The sequence below is a fragment of the Callospermophilus lateralis genome, chromosome 17, assembly GCF_048772815.1.
Source record: "Callospermophilus lateralis isolate mCalLat2 chromosome 17, mCalLat2.hap1, whole genome shotgun sequence".
Classification (NCBI taxonomy): Eukaryota; Metazoa; Chordata; class Mammalia; order Rodentia; family Sciuridae; genus Callospermophilus; species Callospermophilus lateralis.
The window spans coordinates 53,114,872-53,130,334 of NC_135321.1; positions in this window are offsets into that span (position 1 = coordinate 53,114,872).

The window sequence follows — 15,463 nt, forward strand, 5'->3', positions numbered from 1 at the left end:
TATTCCTGTTATCCCTAGTATTTCTAGTGTTTTGAAAATGAAGGGGTGCTTTTAAATCACCTTTAAATCTATTGATGAATTACATTTATTGATTTCCATATGTTGAACCAACCTTACATCTCTGGGATGAATCCCACTTGATCGTGGTGCACTATCTTTTTGATATGTTTTTGTATCCGATTTGCCAGAATTTTATTGAGAATATTTGATCTATGTTCATTAGAGATATTGGTCTGAAGTGTTCTTTCTTTGATGTGTCTTTGCCTGGTTTTGGAATCAGGGTAATATTGGCCTCACACAATGAGTTCAGAAGTGCTCCCTCTTTTTCTATTTCCTGAAAAAAATTGAAGAGTATTGGTATTAGTTCTTCTTTGAAGGTCTTGTAAAACTTGGTTATGTATCCATCTAGTCCTGGGCTTTTCTTGGTTAGTAGGCTTCTGATGGCGTCCTCTATTTCCTTGCTTGAAATTGATTCAATTTGGACAAATCATGAGACTCCTAGAAATTTGTCGATGCCCTTGATATTTTCTATTTTATTAGAGTACAAGTTTTCAAAATAATTTCTAATTATCTTCTGTATTTATGTAGTCTGTTGTGTTATTTCCTTTTTCATCATGTATTTATTTCCTTTTTCATTAGTAACTTGAGTTTTCTTTCTTCTTCTCTTCGTTAGCATGGCTAAGGTTTTGTCGATTTTATTTATTTTTTCAAAGAACCAACCTTTTGTTTTGTCAATTTTTTCAATGGTTTCTTTTGTCTCAGTTTCACTGGTTTCAGCTCTGATTTTAATTATTTCCTCTCTTCTACTGCTTTTGGTGTTGGTTTGCTTTTCTTTTTCTAGGGCTTTGAGATGTAATATTAGGTCACTTTTTGTTAACTTTTTCTTCTTTTAAGGAATGAACTCCATGCAATGAACTTTCCTCTTAGTACTGCCTTCATAGTGTCCCAGAGATTTCAATATGTTGAATCAGTTTTCTCATTTACCTCTAAGAATTTTTTAATCTCCTCCTTCATGTCTTTTGCAATCCATTGTTCATTTAGTAGCATATTATTTAGTCTCCAGGTGTTAGAGTAGCTTTTATTTTTTATTTTATCATTGATTTATAATTTCATTTCATTATGATCTGATAGAATGCAGGGTAGTATCTCTGCTTTTTTGTATTGGCTAAGAGTTGATTTGTGGCATAATATAGGGTCATTTTAGAGAAGGATCTATGTGCTGTTGAGCAGAAAGTATATTCGGTGATTGAAGGATAAAATATTTTATATATGTCAGTTAAATGTAAGTTATTGAATGTATTATTGAGTTCTATAGTTTCTTTGTTCAGCTTTTGTTTGGAAGATGTATCCAGTGGTGAAAGAGGTATGTTAAAATCACCTAGAATTATTTTCCTGTGGTCTATTTGACTCTTGAACTTGAGAAGAATTTGCTTGATGAATGTAGATGTTCCATTGTTTGGGGCATATATATTTATAATTATTATGTGGTTGTTAGTGTATGGTTCCCTTGAACAGTATGAAATGACCTTCTTTATCCCTTTTGATTAACTTTAGCTTGAAATCTACTTTATTTGATATGAGGATGGAAACCCTTGCTTGCTTCCGCAGTCCATGTGAGTGGTATGATTTTTCCCAAACTTTCACCTTCAGTCTGTGGCTGTCTTTTCCTATGAGATGAGCCTCTTGGAGAAAGCATATTGTTGGGGCTTCTTTTTTTTTTTTCTTTTTTTTTTTTTTATCGAATCTGCTAGTCCATGTCTTTTGATTGGTGAGTTTAGGCCATTAACATTCAGGGTTATGATTTGTTTTCTTAGCCATTTTTGTTTATTTTTGGTATTTAAGTTGACTTGGCTTCTCCTTTGATTAGTTTTTCCTTTAGTGTAATCCCTCCCTCTGCTGATTTTCATCACTGTTTTTCATTTCCTCTTTATGGAATATTTTGCCAAGGATGTTCTGTAAAGCAGGTTTTCTAGCTGTGAATTCTTTTACCTTTTGTTTATCATGGAAGGTTTTTATTTTATCAATGAATCTAAAGCTTACTTTTTTATTTTATCATTGATTTCTGTGATATCTTGGTTGGCATCCATTTTCTTTCAGAGCTTGGTATATATTGTTTCAGGATCTTCTAACTTTCATGGTCTGAGTTGAAAAATCTGCATATAACCTAATAGGTTTCCCCCATATATAATCTGATTCCTTTCTCTTGTGGCTTTTAAAATTCTCTCTTTGTTCTGTGTGTTAGGCATTTTCATTATAATGTGACTTGGTGTGGATCTGTTGTGATTTTGTACATTTGGCATCCTATAAGCCTCTTGAATTTGGTTTTCCAATTCATTCTTCATGTTTGGAAAATTTTCTGATATTATTTCATTGAATAGATTTATCATTATTTTGGTTTGGAACTCTGTACCTTCCTCTATCCCAATAACCCTTAAATTTGATCATTTTATGCTATCCCATATTTCTTGCATGTTCTGCTCATGGTTTACCATCTTCAGTGTGTGGTCTACATTCTTTTCTTTTCTTTTTTTTTTTTTTTTAGACCTTCTATATCCCTATTGAAGTAATCTTTTGCTTCCTGTATTTGTTTATGTAGCTCTGTATCGAAATGATCTTTTGCTGCCTGCATTTGCTCTCTTATATCATCCTTAGTTCACAGAATATTTCTTTTGTGAACACAATATCTTTATTTAATTTATTTATTTTTATGTGGTGCTGAGGATTGAACTTGGTGCCTCACACATGCTAGATGAACACTCTACCACAGAGCCACAACCCTAGCCCCTCACAGAACATGTTAATTATGTACCTCCTGAACTCCTTTTCTGTAATTTCTTCTGCTGTGCTGGCCCTGAATTCTAATAAGGTAGTATCTTGATTTGTTTGGGACACTTTTTTTCCTTTGTCTTTTCATGTTGTTCATGTGTCTTCCCTTATAGGGCCCCTTCAGGGTTCCGATACCTCTCCTTTGAAGGTCAGGACAATGTTAACAGATCCCAATACATACAATATACAACCTTCAACCTAATAGTTGCTATTAAGACGTTTACAGTTTGGTCACAATAAACCCAAATGGTATATATCATTATCTGCAATGTAAACAGTAGGTTAGCAAATGGGTTTACAGTTTTTGATGGTAGACAAAGAACCAGGGGTGAGGTGTAGCAAGATATGCTGAGGAGGTAGGAGGTAAGGATATTGAGTTATTATATCTTAGAAGTGGGAAAGAGGAATCTTAAGAAGAAGGTTGGAAGCAGGAGAAAAGAGAGGAAGTAATTTGGGGTAGACAAGTAAGTGGGGAGACAGTAGAGTACATAAAACACATAAATGTTAAGAAAAACCAAAACTGTAAAAATAGGAGAAAAAGAAAAAAATGAATATACAGCACAACTGTAATATACGATTCAGACAACCCAGTCCTCAGGATCCTAATTCATGTAAAGTACTTGTTTTAACATGTTGGATATGTGAGGGCAGGAGAATAGGAAGAGGAAAGAAAAAAATTTTTTGAAGGAAGAAACAGAGATTGTTTTGGTTGGAGATCAGCATCTTTCCTGCCTCCCTTCTCATCCAATAGATGGGGTTGTCGGTTCTTAGCTGGTATCTCCACCCTCAAGATGGTGGGGGGTTACCAGAATGTGAGGGTTGGTCTTGGATGCGTGGCACCTGGAGGTCGGGTATGGCACCCACCAGTCCCAGTGGGAGACAGCATCTCAAGGATCTCCTTTGGGGCCTGCTCATGTGATGTGCTGACTGGTCTTATCTCCTAATCTTGCCTGTAGACCTCACAGTTCTGCCCTCTAAATGAGTCTCTAAAGTGTATTTCCCTCACCCTCTCTCTACTTCCTAATCAGAAACCTTTCTCTCTGGGGGTCTTGTGTGTTGTACTCTGGGAGCTGCACACCTATCATGGAGAGCTGGTTTGTATTGGGCAGTTACTGTGTTGTGTTAGCAGCTGCTGGGGATTGGGTGGGGCAGAATACCTGGCTAACCAGTGTTCCAAACTGATAGTTGCTCCACTAAAGATGGTGATGGAGGTGACCCAAGATGGAGGCGGCTTCTTTTAGCCATGGGGTGTCAGGTCAGGTTGGAGGAGCCCGGCGATGGTGTTGTGCTATGTGTTCAGGGATGAGCTCTGTGGCATGTAGTGTTTCAGCTGCCGGCTGTCTTCAGAGCCTGTGCAATGTCCCCAGGTACAGGCAGGCCACTGTGAGCGTGGGAGACTATGGCAGTAGCTGCTGAGTCTCAAGATGGAGGAGACCGGGCGAGCCCCACATTGGTAGATGGGGGTCCACACAGGAGTGGTGGCCAGAGTTCCTGCGCATGGATAGCGGCTGAGTGTCCTGCGTGGGAGCAGCATCTGAGTCCTACTAGACATTTGTGAGACCTGCGTGGACCAGCAGTTGGGAGTCGGGAGTCCTACTCTAACACTGAGGCCTGGGGCCCTGCGCAGATGTGGTGGCTGTGATTCCTGAGAGCAGCTGTGTGTGTGGGGGCTCTTCTATCAATCTCAGAGAAGCAGTGTTTCCACTAGTTAAGACCCGAGTCATGGAGCCACATAGAATGCTGCCTCCCTCTGCCCGCCATCTTGCATCTCCTGTTTATTTTTCATATTTCTCTGTATAACTTACCTCTGTATAACTCATATTTCCCTTTACTGCCCTGTGCCGTACTAAATATTTTACTTATTTATATTGTATATTGTTTATCTTCCCTGACTAGAACTAATTGAGTTAGGGAATTTTTTTAAACTGTTTCCCTTATTAATGGGTGTATCATTAGTCCTTGGAGTAGAATTTGACAATAAAATAACTAATTAAAAAAATAACAGAAATCACTGAAAATTTTGATTGAATAAATAAATTTTGAAACAATTCATGTAAAAAAGTTCAATTGGATTTAAAAATACATTAACATTACCTCTAGAATTAAAAAAAATACATTTGTCAATGTGAGAGCTATTGAAGGATTTAAATATATCAGCTGCCTTGTAAATTTTAAATGATGGTAAAATCATTGGTTTGTAAATTTTATTACCCGGTTGCTTGAAGGAAATGTTCTCACCAGTGGAGATGATCAGAACAAAGAAATGGTCATTAAAATTTTCATTCAGGAGTAATGTGGAACCATTTCAAGCACTAACTACAGATATTTAAATAATATATATACATAGAAAGAACATGTCAAGGTTACCAGCAACATTTGAAAAGATCTTATTTAAAAATCAGAATAAATTCCCCTAATTTATTGTCTTTACATTTTATCATAATTATATAAAGGAAAAGTTTTTCACAAAACAGATATCCTAAAATGACTCTATTCCACCCCCTTTTGTTATGCAAAATGATGATAACGGGGTGTGCTACTAAGCACAAAAGGTTAGAAGGCAGTATACCAGAGGGCTCACCATAAGCAAATGTCCCAAAGTATGGATGTTGTTTGGAGTGGCAGGAGCCCATGAGTCTGTACTCTAGTGGGTGGAGTGAGTGGGGGAGTATCCAGTTTTTTTTTTTTTTTTTTTTTTTAATTTTTAGTTGTAGTTGGACACAATATCTTTATTTATTTATTTGTATGTTATTCTGAAGATTGAACCCAGGGCCTCGCACGTGCTAGGCAAGCGCTCTACCGCTGAGCCATAGCCCCAACCCGAGTCTCCAGTTTTGAAGGTGAAAAGGTAAGCAAGTTCTGTGAGTGGTTTGGAATGACAAAATGAAGAATTGGGATTTTATGAAGATATAGCAAGTTGTGGCAAATGCTTTTTCTAAAATAACAGACCACATTTAGGGCACTTGCTATGGTTTGGATGTGATATCCCCCAGAAGCTCACATGTCAGACACTGCAGGAAGGTTCAGAGGAGAAATGACTGGGTTGTAGGTCTCTTGGCCCAATCATTGAATTATTCTCCTGATAGGAATTAACTGAGTGGTGACTGAGGTGGTGGGGTGTGGCTGGAGGAGGTGGATATTGGGGGCGTGGCTTTAGGGTATATATTTGTATCTGACAAGTGGACATCTCTCTCTGCTTTCTGATCATCATGTGAGCTGCTTCGCTCTGCCACACTCTTTCTCCATGATGTTCAGCCTCCCCTCAAGTCCTGAGGAATGGAGATGGCCTTCTATGGCCTAAGAGCTCTGAAATTGTGAGCCTTCAAATTGTTCTGGTCAGATCTTTTAGTCACAGCAGTGAGAAAAAGTGGACTGTTTAAAGCCCAAATGATAATCAACATCTTTTAGAGGCAATTTTTTTTGTGTGTGTGTGGAGAATATGGTTTTCTTTTTTTTAGCTTTCAGATTCAAGCCCAGAGCCTCTTCCTGCCCTGTTCCATACTGCACCACCTAGGATAAGAAAACAACTTGATAGAGACAGGCCGAAATTTGAGGCTTCCCTGCAAAAAAGCAGCCATGTGGCTTCGTAGTTCAGCCCTGGAGCTAAGAGACTGAAGCAGCCCAGGCTAACCTCAACCCTGGTGATTACAGTCTTGAGGTTTACTGATGATCAGCGGCTGCCTGCCTGTGCCCTGCAAGATATCATCAGAGCTGAGTGACACACCTTTACCAGTAGTCCACAGCTACCTTTTAAATACCAGCCTCACAGCTGAGGCTCCTGCAAAAAGCCACCTTGAAGTGATCAGGGTGGCATTCTGGAAGTCTGAGCTTTACAAAAGTCCAGACATGGGTGGGAAGTGAGGCAGCACCCTTACATTTAGTCAGGACGCAACTGGTTCACTGCGCTTTGATCCCCAAATGGCTTGGATCATTAGCTGCACAATATTCAAGGGCAATGCTTCTGAAATCCAACTAGGCAACATACCCCCAAATAAATTCAAAAATTCTGACAAAACTGTTGAAAGCAGAGCAAAATGATCCCCCAAATATAGCAATGTCTTGTAACAGTGCTGTAAATACAGTGAAGAGTTAGACGGATCTGGAAGCCTTTATGTTTAGAACAAATGTGGTATTTGTGTGGCACAGCCAGGGAAGGAGCCTGGAGAGTCTCTAAAATCCAGTACTAGTATCTTCTCTGAATCAGGCAAAGGATTTGATCTACTATTTGAACTTCCCAACATATGTAAAATTAGATATCCTTAAAACAGCATAGTATGCTAAGTTTACATGTAGGACATAATTTGAAAAAGGCATACAAATTTCCTCAGTATAAAAAGGAATTGAAATGATTGATACACAATTTTGCAAAATGAAGTTGGTGGGGGACACTTAAATTAATTTTAAGAAACAACAACAATAACAACAAAAGTCTATTGAGTGTGTGAGAGTCATCAGCCCCTAGAACAGACTGGATAATCCTTTTTCTCAGTCCAAATCATATTTGCTGTTACTCTCTTCTTTTTACCCAGTTGCAGTCGGGTAGATGGGTTTTACACCTTTTAGTAACAGTGCAGAACAAGTGCTTCCATTTTAATTTAATTTGCTGCATAAATCCACTGGTTCTCTTCTTGTGAGTTGATTCCCAGTGTTTTTGGCTGCTGTAATTGGAAACCACCGATTTTACCACAAGAGCAGGGTCTCTGAAAGATACATACTTCATACAAACAAAAGTCTGCATCCTGTGCAAGACTGCAAACTGTTTTTATTGACGAGAGACCTAACTAAAGTAGGGAAAGTTGAGCCTCATTAATACCGTTTGCTTTTGAAAAACACGGCAAAATGTACTCAGTACTTCTGGACATTATTTCAGAAGGAGTAAGGATGTTTTACCTTTCTTTTTGTAATTCTTTGAAGTATGTTTCAGTTTTGCCAATTTCATTTTCATGAACATGTCCTAAATTTATTTCAACTGAGCCAGGACCTGGAACCTAGCTGGGATCTAGTATTGAAGAAGGGCAGGTCCAAGGGATTTGTAACTGAGAAAAATTTTGATGCAATTTTAGAAGTGAGAGTTAACATAATAAGTGAAGAATCAGAACAACTGAGCCGCAAAGACATTTGCATGAGGACAGTCACACTTTGTAACCTATTTAGAGTACACTCATCTGTAGAAAATTACTGCCTCTACCTCCCACGGGCAACTTAAGTTATTCTTTACCCCTGAATGGGTCATATTTATTTAGTCAACCAGGTAGCTCACACCTCTCCTTATATGCCCTGCAAACTATGTTGATTTGTAGAAATGTTGAAATACAGAATATGTGTTCCAAAAACCAAAATTACACAAAGGTTCTTGAGTCATTAGGTAAGCCCACAAAACCCTGCTTAACTCATAGCATAACTGCCGTGCAACCAAATATTACAGATGATGTAAGACCTTACTACCATGTAGAACAGTATTTCTATGAACAAATTCTGTTGAGAAATACCAGGAGCATGGTGTGCCCATCAAAAGGGAGGGGAGAGCTGTTTTGGTGGACCTGCTGAGCAGGAGTCATGGAAATCCATTGTAGAGCAAAGCCAGAATGGGGTGGTATGCATGTAGTGTCCCTTCAAGGGTTTGTTTAGCCTCTGGGCTTGGTGAGAAAGAGCCCTGAAAAAAGTGAATAGTGTATACTTGGGAATGGGGGCGGAGGAAGCAGCTTATCCTTAACAAAGACATACTTTATGAAGTGAGTGTCCCGACTGAAGGAATACTAGTTTACCAAGTTCCTGGCACTATTCACATCACTAATCACATTTAATTAGTTCTCACAGCATACGAAATTGCCATATGTGTAGGTCAGAGCTGGTTCAATATTGTTATATTGACATGATTTGAACGACCACTTTATGAATTTCCTTCCCTTACAGAGATGAAAGACATTAAGCAACTTTGTCCCACATCACAAAGCTAATGAGTGGCTGCAGGGGTCAAGTGTTCCTATAGGAACATGGAACATCAAGGGGGTGACTGAGGACACTGGTTGAAAGGCTGTTTTAAAATAGGGCTAAAGGAAATCAACAAGAAAGGGGAAGCTCCCCAGAAAGCCATCCTAGAGACTGGTGGTGGCATCTTGGGACAGCAGTGGCATCTGAGGACAGTAGAAGCTGTGGGTTGAGGGATAAGTTGAGCAAAAGGAAGAGGAGCAGGGCCAGGGAGTAGTTACAAGTAACCACTACTGGCACATGGCATTAGAAAAGGAACTTGCATTTTTCTTTTTTCATATTGAAAGGGCTGAAGTCAGGTGTTCATTCTTTTTAACATATTGTAACTGTCGAAAATTCTGCAGGAGCCATTCTGGGCTCAGCGGGCATTCCAAGGACTATTGCAATGGAATTGCAGTGAGGCATTAGTTCTGAGTCCTTAAACAACGTCCATTGATGGTCAACCTTTAAGAAGTACCCAGCTGGCCAGCCTGCTCAACTAGATTTCTGTTTCCCTTTCACCTCCCACTCTCCACTAGGGTATCCTCAGGAAGAAGGAGAATGACAAAGAAATAAGCTAATATCAGATTTTTTTTAAAAAAAATTACCTATACTCAAAGCTGCAAGTTCCTGACGAGTCCCTGGATTTTTCCAGTTGAACTTGTCTTTCTTTTCAATTGTTTGAAAACTGAGCAAGAGCATCCCCACCAGCACACCACCAGTGACGGCCAAGGCCAGCTGGCTTCCAAAGATGCTGCTGAAATCTGGGGAGACAGGAGGGGCACCATCATGCTCCAGGCCTGGTTATGTCCATCTCCTTTTGCAGGAAACTCCCTCCCGCATCCCACCTTAATCCAAGTTCTTTTGTTTCAATTTAAAAACTTGAAAATAAGTGAAAGTTCAAATACCTAACTTTTGCACGTGAACCAAATTTAATACTCCACTTTCATAGAAGTCACTTAGCTCACAGGCTGTTACTTGTATTTTATTCCAAAAAAGCAATTTCCAAGCTCTGTGCTGAGGTCAGTTCCTCTTTCTGCACCTTCTGTGTCCAAAACACTTTAATGAGAAGAGATCTTGAAATGTGGAAAGATTCTGAAAGGGTGTTCTGAATCATCAAAGTAGAAATTATGCCTGGTATTGGCATTCAGCCTATCACATAGTACTGTCGGTTTTTAAACATTGGTAACTCAAGTGTGAATAATTTGATGTAAACTAATCAGACTATTCCAAGCTTTGGTGATGGAGAGTTTTTAATACAAAGAATTTCAATTTAATCCTATCTTTTCAAAGAGTTCTATTTATTCTTGTACTTGAAAAAGCTGCTGTGCTGTTTTATTTGTAAATTTTCTTATGTGAAAACATCGCCATTGGTACAATATAAATCTAGAATGACAAGCCCTGGAGAATGACTTACTTGGTGTGGAATCTTTCTGCAGGATACCCTAAGCCATGCCCCAAGCTGACTTTCGTTTTGTTTTGTTTCTCCCTTAAGATGGTGAGAGAGGAGGTTCCCCCTACCTTCAAGACCTTCCCCAAGTCACAGATGCCCTTGCTTTGCCTCCAGTGCAACCTTCTCTTTTCAGTCCTGTCTTCAGACTGGAAGACTCAGCAAGTTGTGATTAGAAGCTGAAGCCAGCACTCCTTGGTGGCGCTCGGTCATCTGGACCGGCTTTCTTAACCCTCAGGACATTTCCCTTATAGCTCTGCTGTTTCCACCCAATGTCCATTTGGGTTAATATGCCCAATTACTGGAGCAAGAACAGATCTGTAGTAGGTAGGTGTTGGAAAGCACAAAGTATCAGACCTGTGAACTACTCCCAGAGAGATGCTGTTTTCTGAGAGTTCTATTCCCACCTCACCATCTTGTTGGGGTTCAATGAAGTGGGTTATGAATTACTCATTCTCAGGTATTCTGTTATAGTAACACAAAGTGGGTTAAAAGAAGCTTTTACTCATTGGTGCTCCCAATTCTTACACTACCATTTTATCTTTTATGATACTATATTGTACATTAGCTTCTTCTTCTTTTTTTTTTCTTAAAGACAGAGAGAGAGAGAGAGAGAGAGAGAGAGAGAATTTTTTTAATATTTATTGTTAGTTTTCGGCAGATATAACATCTTTGTTTGTATGTGGTGCTGAGGATCGAACCCAGGCCGCACGCATGCCAGGCGAGCGCGCTACCACTTGAGCCACATCCCTAGCCCATACATTAGCTTCTTTGTCTAACCATATATCTCTTTAATTTTACCTATTTATTTATTTACATACATGACAATAGTGAAATGCATTACACTCATTATTACCCATTTATAGCACAATTTTTCATAACTCTGTATATAAAGTATGTTCATGCCAAATTATGCGATTATATATGTAATCTCTTTTTTTTTTGCATTACAGTTCTTAATACACATATGTACCACAATTTATCATATCTCTGACGATTTGAATTTGGTGTCAACATATATCTCTTTATAAGCATCTGAATCAGTGACCATGATTGATTTTCTTGCTGTATAGTTTATTTCAAGGCTTTTTGAAGAGCCTATATTGACAGGTCTATTTTGGGTGATTACAATGAATGAATAGTGAAGCACTTTTTGCGGGGAGTATCATTATAGTATTTTATATGACAATTGGTGCCTCCTTGGAAACTTTCCACTTTCTGTCACTTAGGTTAGAAATGTCTATGAGGTGATGGCTGCTGTCCCCACAAGACACATATTCTTTTACTAGAATTGTAACTTCCATAGTGATTCCAATAACTACTGTTATTACAGTTGCTGCTCTTATCCTCCATCATCCTTGTTCTCTTATTGTTCCTGGGAATCAACTCATTTGATCTTGCAGAGTCCCAACATGTGGGGAGATAACAGTATTGTCGTTGGCTGGCACAGCAATTTAACTGATCCTTGTGGTGACCTTCAGAATGCTGTCTCAATACACCTCTACAGCAACGTGTAAGTGGATGAGTCGATTTCCTTTTGTAGAAGAGAAAACTGAATCACAGTAGGTCAAGTGACTTGTCACCCAACTCAGTCCTGAATCAAACATCTTTCCTCCAGGCCAGTGGTTCTCAAAGTGTGTCTTTAGACCAGTAGCACTTAAGAGCTTGCTAGAAATGCCCACTCTCAGGCCTTGCACAAGGCTAACTGAATCAGGGACCTTAGAGGTGGGTTCCAGAATTTAAACAAGCTCTCCAGGTACTTATGATGCCCTCTTGGGTTTCAAGAACCACTTCACTAGGCTTATGATTCTCTACACTGTCTGCATTGAGTCTGGTTTGTGAGTTATTAAAAATAGTAATGCCTGCCAGCCCAGCCCCCCAAACCAATTAGTTCTGAATCTTTGGAGTGATGATTCGGTTTTAGAATTACTTTAAAAATCCTCAGGTGATTCTCACTTGTAGGTAGCTTGAAGATCTGCTGCTTTGGATGACACAGTCTGTGAATTCCTTCTGTTTGAGTCTCTGATGAGCATCTCCAGAAAAGGTATCCAACAGGAATGTAGACAAGCACACAGATTTTGGAATAAGTCATATAAAACGTGTCATACAAATATAAATCCTTGTACAGAAAATCATAACTAATCCGCAAATATGTGTATGTCTATCTCGTTAGGCACCTCTTTCAGCAAGTGATGCAATAATCATGGGAACCTGCATATTCAGATTTTGGATTTGATGCACATTTATTGCATGCTCAATGTTGCCAGGATTGTGCTAGCCACACTTTAGATTCATTATTTTATTGGCAAAATTAAATTCTCACCATAGAAAAGCATGAACCCCCTACCTAAGGTAGGTGCACATGTAACCATACATTTCTATTTTGTCCCTCTAAAAATAAAAATTGACATGGCTGCAGGGAAGGATCCTAGATATAGTCACTTGGGTCACTTGAATTACATCACAAGATAAAGATTTTGCAGTTTCTAAATGGAATTTTTGCAAGCTCAGGATTATTTTTTTCTCAAACATAGCTGTTACTGAGGTAACACAGTATGAGTTCTTGTATACAAATAAGTGATGCATAGTGTTGAGAGAGAAAGAAAAATAATGTTATTACATCAGACTAATAATTTACATTTTACAAAGACCTTCTCGATTTGTTCCAGTTTCATCACATACTTTCTTATACAGCCAAAGGTATTTTTTTTCCCCTGTGGTGTGGTTATGGTCCCCCAGTTTTCAGTTCTCTTTTTAATTTCAAGTAATGAGGCTCAGAGTGTCCAGGTAAGTGGCTTAAGGTGACAATGCTAGTAATTGGCAGGCACAGGATTGCTGACTTTGAAGGCTTTTTGTTTTTTGAGGTCAGTCTTGTTTAAGCAGAGATAGGGCTAGTGATTGACAGCTTTACGTACAGGGAAGTGAAAGTTAAGCAAACTTAGACAAGCACATCTTTCAATTATACTGCAGTGACACTTAAAATTACTTTCACAATACACTAAATAACACCCTTAAAAAGCAAATGCATTGCCTAAACCACTAATGTGCCTCTAGGGAGACGCCTATTCATCTGTAAAGATCTAGCACCAAGTATTACTATAAATAACTTTGTTATCTATAATAGAAACTCATCTATCACCATTCTAATTAGAAGGTGACTAAGGAAGTCAGTATTTAACAAAGGCATCTGTAACATTTGGTGACTATAATAATGGCTTTGAAGTTGCAGGGAAAAGTCAGTTTTTCAAATTTCTTCTCATCTACGTGTTTCTGACTCTCCAATATTCTGAGTTTCTAAACAAAATTACTGGTATTATTTCTTAAACTAATTTTTAAAAAAACAAAGAATAATAGTAATCGGAACTTTGGAAAAATAGAACAGCATAAAGAAGAAAAGAGAAATTATGTTCTCTCGTTAACCAGAGAAAAATCAGTGCTATCATTCTGGAATTTTCCTAGGCATTCTCTGCACACAGGTGAATATTTTTACCTTATTAGAAACAAGATGTACAAACATATTAGGATTATTTCCTCTGTTAACATATTATGATTTTTTTTTCAAACAGAACATGTTAAATAACATGTTAGGATTATTTCATTTATCAGGTCGGTATTCTGTCATTTTTGGTTGCTGTACACAGTATTCTATCTTACATAAAATTATCATAATTTATAGAATTCTCACTTTGTTGAATATTTAAACTGTTTACTCTTTCTGGTTTTTATGAGCATTGCTGAGCCAGTCATCCCATACATTAATTCCTCTCTGTGCTTTCTTTAGGGAAAATTCCCACAGGTGTATTTGCTGAGTCAAGAACTTTGTATACATTTAAATCTGTATCTCTGTATCTGTCCTTCCCCAGACAAACTACCGACCTATATTCTTCCCAGCAATGTGGTTTAAGTGGCCTCTGCTTTGAATTGTCACCGAAACTTATAATTAAAATTTTCTTGGTCATCGAGGTATGATGGTGCAAACCTTTAATACCCATCAAAGCTTATAATTAAAATTATCTTGATCAGACAGGTATGGTGGTGCACACCTTTAATCCCAATTACTTGTAGGCTGAGGCAGGAGATCACAAGTCAGAGGTCAGGCTGGGGAACTGAGCAAGACCCTGTCTCAAAATAAAAATTAGGGCCAGGGATATAGCTCAGTGGCACAGTGCTAGTCTAGCATGTGTAAGACCCAGGGGACTGCAATTCCTAGTGTAAGGAGCCATCCATGAAAAACACATGAGGATCTTCTCTTGGCATGAAGCCAGGGAGATTTAAGGTTTAACCTTGGGAGCTATCTGTGGCTCTCCCATGCAATAGATTGTCCAAGGCACATGACCATTATCTTCACTCAGAGAGGAAGATCTCTCATGGACAATCTGGAAGTGGGCGTAACCTGTTGGGAACTGGACAGCCCGCCTTTGACCTTTTTTGGAGAACATTCTATGGAAGGCCTTTGATGTCCTCTGATATAATTAAAGCGGGCGTGGGCTCCATTTTGCCACAGTATAGAAGCTCTACCCGTATGATTGGCTATCCTGTCCCGACCCAGCTTTTTGAGATTATTTTCTGTGTCTTGTGGTTCTTTTTTTTTTTTTTTTCATTCTGCTTTTCTTAACTTTTATTTCTCAGCCAGCCCATTCCACCAAGGGGAACCCCATTCCCACCACCCACGCGGGATGCAGGCGAGACCCTAGAACTGAAAAGAAAAAGTCTTGATTAATTTGATTGTTAGAAAATTATACAGTATTAAGGCATACATTTCTTGTCTTCAGGGATCATTTAATTTCAGCATTTCAGGGCAATAAATGAGCCTGAAATTCAGCTAAAAAGTATTCTGGCTTCTCCTCATTTTATGGGGTGCTCTAGAAATCCACACTCTCTTGGTAAATTAGCTAGTCCTTAAACGTGCATGAACCTGGCCTATCTCTTACAGATCACATCTCAAAGAAGCTGGAGAGGTTCTTGTGTGTTGTGTGCACATGTCTACTGCTGGGAGCCATCAGCCAAGTAGGTATGACAATCTCCTTGCCAGCTTACTTCCATGCTGTCTAGTGGAAGGACTTCTGAAAGGTGACCTTGCTCAAGGACCAGGGCGGTTTAGCATAATAGGAGATTAGGGTGTTCCCCCTTTAGAATAGGGCAGTTTAGCATAATAGGAGATTAGGGTGTTCCCCCTTTAGAATAGGGCGTATCCTGCTGCTGAGTTCCTCTTGAGTTCTT